This window comes from Phragmites australis, chromosome 12 (assembly GCF_958298935.1).
Source record: "Phragmites australis chromosome 12, lpPhrAust1.1, whole genome shotgun sequence".
NCBI classification, from domain to species: Eukaryota; Viridiplantae; Streptophyta; class Magnoliopsida; order Poales; family Poaceae; genus Phragmites; species Phragmites australis.
This window is the reverse complement of record NC_084932.1, coordinates 32798953-32804776: the sequence shown is the minus strand read 5'-3', so window position 1 is coordinate 32804776 and position 5824 is coordinate 32798953. Positions and strand designations below refer to the sequence as shown.

General features: G+C 47.6%; 2 long non-coding RNA genes across 2 annotated transcripts; both read right to left on the bottom strand.

Moving 5' to 3' along the window:
• Positions 1–2307: 2307 nt before the first annotated feature.
• Positions 2308–2974, bottom strand: LOC133887042 (uncharacterized). Its single transcript, XR_009903503.1, has 3 exons — positions 2916–2974; positions 2735–2849; positions 2308–2661 (listed from the first exon to the last, which is right to left on the bottom strand). It is a non-coding gene; the product is annotated as an uncharacterized LOC133887042 (long non-coding RNA).
• A 1028-nt stretch (positions 2975–4002) lies between these two features.
• Positions 4003–4705, bottom strand: LOC133887043 (uncharacterized). The gene is made up of 3 exons (XR_009903504.1): positions 4616–4705; positions 4128–4538; positions 4003–4052 (listed from the first exon to the last, which is right to left on the bottom strand). It is a non-coding gene; the product is annotated as an uncharacterized LOC133887043 (long non-coding RNA).
• Between the last annotated feature and the right edge of the window lie 1119 nt (positions 4706–5824).

Below are 5824 nucleotides of genomic sequence, written 5' to 3'. Positions count from 1 at the left end.
AATTCTAAAAAAACTAGAGACAGTTCTAAGACCTTTTGTGAATTTGTTTTTAAAAATAATATCCTTTGCATCATATTTCATGGAATGTAAGTTTGAAAAAAAAGAAAAATATGCAGCTCATTTATTAATTCGAGTTAAATGCATAGTTAATTATTTACTAATTCAAAAATCATGAAACAAATTTTTTTAGTCTTCTTACATGATCCTTTATCTTGTAAAAATACATGAAATCTTAAAATAGTTATTGTAACGTGCAGGATTGAGTAAATGTGTTGCAGATAGATTAATTCATAACTAATCCATAACACCCCCAAAATTAGTGAAACCACTTTTATTAGTTTACCTAAACAATTATTTGTGTAGGAAAAATAATGGTACACATAAAAAAGTTAAAATAACATGAGTTAATAAATGAGCTGTACATTTTTCTTTTTTTTCAAACTTCCTCTCCATGAAATATGATGCAAAGTATATTATTTTTTAAAACAAATTTCACAAAAGGTCTTAGAATTGTCTCTAGTTTCTTTAGAATTTTTATTATTTTTTATTTTTAATTTTTTTTAATTTTTTAGGGGTTGCAACAAAGTCAAACTTTTGAGAGGTTTTTGCAACAAAATAACTTTTAGAGAAATCTAAATACAAGTGACTTTTGGGGGATTTTGCATTTTTCCCAAAAACCTAGGATAGAGGTCATGCTCCAGCTGAGCCGGGGGAGCTGGCAGATCAAATGCCCGAGTTTTTTTTATATATTTTTTCGAGTTTAAATTTAAATAAATAGATTCCCAGCGAAAAGATTTGTAAAAGTAGGCGCCCACCACCCTCTCAGAGGGCTGCAGCCCTCTCAGAGGGCGGGTACGGGTGCTAACCGCCCCCTGAGAGGGCGGTTAGGGGCTTTTTTCATGTAAAATTAATTTTTTTTTTCCATTTTATCCTATAAAAATGTATTATTTTTTAATTGAAGGAAAAAAAAGAAGGGGTGTAAGGAAATTAAGAAATTAAATTTGGAGTAGGTTATGTAATAACGGGAGGAAAAAATCAGTAATTAGTAGTTGCAGCATTTTACGTGGGTATGGGGTGCGAACGAGGACAAACATAGTATTGAACACATGGTGAAAACATTACAATACACTGTAACCGCGACGACACGATGAGGAAACAAAGGTGGCATGTACGGTTCGCACTAAGACCTTATTAGTGCGCCGATCCTAATCATAACATGCCTTAGGGAAGGAAAATATATCGGGTTACATTAGGTACTCTCTACTACGTGCATCTAGGATACTTTCCCTTTCGGAGGGCATCGGGACCTGCCGCCTTAGCACGGCGGGCTCTCTCCCGCTTCCTTTCCCTCTCAGCCTCTCGAGCCTGAGCCACGGTACGGTCGTGCGCCGCCTTCCTCATGCGCTCTTCTTCCTCTCGCTTGAGACGAAGTTCCTCTTGCTGTTGCTCGTACTCCCGACGTGCGTACGCTTCCCTTCTCCACCTCATGTTCATGTCGACCCACAGCTTTTGTGAGTCATTTTGCTCATTGTCGAGCCACTGAATAAAATCACAGAGCGGTGGAGGGGACTGAACAAATGGAACAAGATGAGCGGTTAGTAAAAGAGGGTGCGTAATCGAAAGAGATGAGGCGGACATCTGTTACCGTACCGGTCGATAACCAGTTGTTGCATTGCGAGGCTTGTCATACTCGTAGTTGGCACACATGAAGAAGCGTAGTCCATAGGTGTATGAGATGTCCTGCGACTCGCGGAGCTTACAAAGGTCACCACAGAAGCACATTGGTGGTTCGAGACCTTCAGGTACGGTAGTCCCCCAATGTTTCTTTGGTGGGCTCAATGGAGCTGAGGAAGACATTGCACTTGAGATATTTGAGAAATGAGCGATGCTTTTCCGTAAGGAGGTTTGGCTACTTATAGTTGGGGGAGGCAGGAGCATTGGATTCGCTCTTAAAGAAAGGAATTAGGGCATGGGCGTAGCTGGCGGGAGGAGCATCGGATTCCATCTTGAAAAATAGGACAGTTTTGTCGTTGCCCATGGTCAGAGATTCCACGTTTATTGGTACCCGTGTTGTCATTTACTGATTTGAAAAAGCTGGGTAGTGTTGTCACATCTTGTTTAAAGCCTGCGGCAGGAGGCATGTGTTGTCAAGTCATGGTTAAAGTTTAGTGGTGTGGTCACTTGTTCATTGAACGTGTCTGAATATGAAATGCATTTACGAAATGCTAAGTCGACCATACAAAGTGAACGTGTCTTAATACATATGAGCACATCATGAAGCGAATACGCATATGTTAGTTACAAAAAATGTAAAATGCTACTCATGCCTCCCTCGTTGCCGTCGTCCGTGCGCCCCATCGTGGTCCCGATGCCGCTGGTTAACCCTCACGTGACCACTGGAGTAGGTGAGGGGGTCAGGTGGGCCGACGTGTCTGCTAGGCCTAGTAGGGACCACCGGTGTCGAGGGCTCGTCATGCGTGGGCTGGGTCCGAAGCGGTGCACTGGAAACCTGGGACCGCTGAAGGACGTCGTAGTCAGGTATGCCCCCGAAGAAGTCACGGACGATGTCGTATGCGGTGTCGGGGCCAGCCTCATCCTCCTGACTAGGGTAGGAGGACTGTGAAGGCTCGGCAGGCGTCCATGTGTACTGGCTGGAGGGGCCTGTGAACAAATAATCACGTTAGATACGAACAATATGGTATTGAAAGTAGTAGTAAAAAATGTATAATTTTACCTGCGTGGTACGACGGTGCAGCAGAAGAAGGCCACGCTGACGTGCCGTAGTACGTTGCGGGGGGGTGTAGGGTGTGGGGCCGCCGAAGACGGACCGGCCTCGTCACCGAAGTAATCTGAGCACAGTTGTAACTTATTTTGCTGAAAGTACTAGAAATTAGGAAGAAGGGTTCCCGGAGTACCTGACTGTGGACGTACAGGGCTCAATCTGCGAGGCTGCGTCGACACTTGTGCAGACGGACCTAATGAATGTTTAATAACAATAAGTAAAGGATATTGATCAATAATTTTCAAAAGTATAATTCGTACCATGTTGCTCGGACCCTCCAAGACGTGATAGAAGGGGTCGTGTGGGTGCCGACACTGAAGAACGTCGATGCACGTCTGACGGCCGAGACGACTCGGCGTGTGCACCACTCGTCCTGGGAGGCGGCCCTGCTACATCTGTGGTAGATCGGCAGGAGGTGAGTTTCAGGGCGCGCGTCGTCTTGTCGAAAACCCGTCTAATGAAGCTCGCAACATCCGACGCACTTAGGTGATGCCCTTGCCGGATGCGGTCCATGGCAGCAGCTGCATCCCTATTTACATCATAAATGATATCTGTCTGCGGATACGAACAATAGTGAACAATTAAAGTATACAGTTATGCTCATTCAATATGTAGTACGGACTTCAAAAAATGACTTACTGCTAAAGCGGCGTCCTCGTCCCAATGCACCGGGTATGTCTCCGTTGTCGATGCGACGTGGCCCCAGACATCATCAGGGGTGTAGGTGACATGAGTCCGCGTACGAGGTATGTACCACCGTAGGTACTCCCTAAAGTTTCCCTCGGTGTGGGGACGCGCCTCATCAACGACGTCCTGTAGCGCTTGGGCCCATGTTGCCACGTAAGGGGCCAAGCTGTCCGCCCAGAGGTGGCCAGCTGGTTGGCCTTTCCGCGTGTACCTGCGTTGAAACGACGGTAAATGTAAGGCAAACTGAAACGAAGGTTGCTCAAACTAAAATTTATCAAATGTACCTGTGGACGTGCAAGGGGACTGTACGGATGGGGACGAGCGGGAATGCCTGGTGACGGCCAAACTGCCGCATGACGCGCTGCGGTGAGTACTCTTCGACGTAGATGTCGAAGACAAGGGGCGCCTTGGTGAGCCAGTACTCCTCGTCACGGGTGCACAAGGGTGACAATCCCGACCCTGCACGTGTATGAACGACCCGAACGTTGTATGGCTCCCATACTACATCGTTAGGACGTAGCCTGTCAAACTGGGTACGAAAATGCTCGTACGCGCTGCGAGGCTGCTCGTGGGCCCAGTGTGGCTGAGTGACAAACATCAATACAGATATTTAGAGAGTAACATAGTACGAACGAAACTGTTAATGTAAATTACGTACCCGTCGACGACACCACAGCGAGGCCATTGTCGGCGCGTCCTCTTCCATCTCGCCGTACCACTCCTCTGGGTACGGGGAGCGATCCACCACCGGCCTACCTATGGCGAAATGCTCGTACGACCATAGCTGAAGAAGAAGTGGACACCCGGCAAAAGTGGCTAGCGCCTCCTTCTTCATGCATGCGTCGCAGAGCGCCCGATACGTCGCAGCAAGAACAGCTGATGCCCAGCTGAACTGCGGTACATCCTCTGCATGCGCGTCCGCTATCGACCGGGCGTACGGCACAAGGGTCCTCGTAACCAGGTGGCCTTGGCCACTAGTGAACATCACCCACCCAAACAACCAAAGGAGGTAGGCCTCCAAATGTCTCGAGACCGCGTATGCGTTGGCTTGTGGGTGGATGTACGTCGGCTGCATATATGACTGGTGTCAGAAATAATCATTACGACATAATTTGTTAGAAATCGATAGGTTGCATGTTACCATACCTGGAACTGTAGGATCCACTTCTTCGTTGGCCCTCGTGCATTGGCTAAGAACTCAGGCACGTACGGGGGTGCATCCGCCTTTCGCTCCACCAGCCCAAATCACTGATGCATGTCGTTCATCCAGTCAGCCTGCATATCGATCACCCCAACCGCAGCTCCCGCGCAAGGAAGGCCTAAGAGGTAGGAGATGTCCTACAGGGTCGGGGTCATCTCTCTGCACGGTAGGTGGAACGTATGTGTCTCCGGCCTCCAACGGTCGACCAGTGCTGCTATCAGCGACCGATCGAAGTAGAAACGACGGGCCGCAACCTCGGGATCCTCCGTCGTTCGGGCCTCGACCAACCGGCAAAGCGGTAGGAGTCCGGCCGCTCCCAACCTATAAGTATTGCAGTACATCAATAATATGTAACAACAGCAGCGAAATGATATGTAACACCATCAGCTTTTCTAAGTACCTGTGGGTCCAGCGCTCGTCTACCGTCAGCAGCTCTCCAGGGCCTCGTGGGCGAAACACTCCTAGGTCCGTCTAGTGCTCGGCGGATAAGAAGCTGCGATGCTTCTTGTCCACGGCAGGTTCCAAAAGCTCTGGGGTCGAAGGCTGAGCTATCTCTGCATTTGAAAGACATGTACATTAGTACATTGAGAAATAAATACAAGAACAACAAACTTCGAATGCAAATTAACCGTACGTGAAATTAACACATATTAATACAAAGTACAAAACTAGCTGACCTAGACAACAGGTGCATCACCGCCTGCACTTTTGGGACAATATTTGTAAGTGTGACCTACTTCATTGCACTGACTGCATCGCTGCATCCTAGGGCCAGCCTCGGATTCATCCATATCGTTACGAATCCGCTGAGATTGTCTTCGGCCCGGTGCGTTCTTCATCTTTCCCAAATCAGGCACATATATTCTTGAAGGCCCTGGGTTACTTGTAAAAGTGTCAACAATGCCGTAACCATACAGCTCCTGGTTCCAGGTGTTCAGTACTTGATCTTTCATGAAATATTGTGACACGTATTGCCTTGGAAGCATATGGTGCTCCGCGCACGCAGCTATGACATGTGTACAAGGTTTGTGGAGTAATTGTGGCTTCTGACAACTACATATGCATGTCCCACTCCTTAGCACACACTCTTGAACATGCCGCTCATGTCTACCCCCCTCCGACCCTTATCCCGACACAGGACACTGAACCTGTGC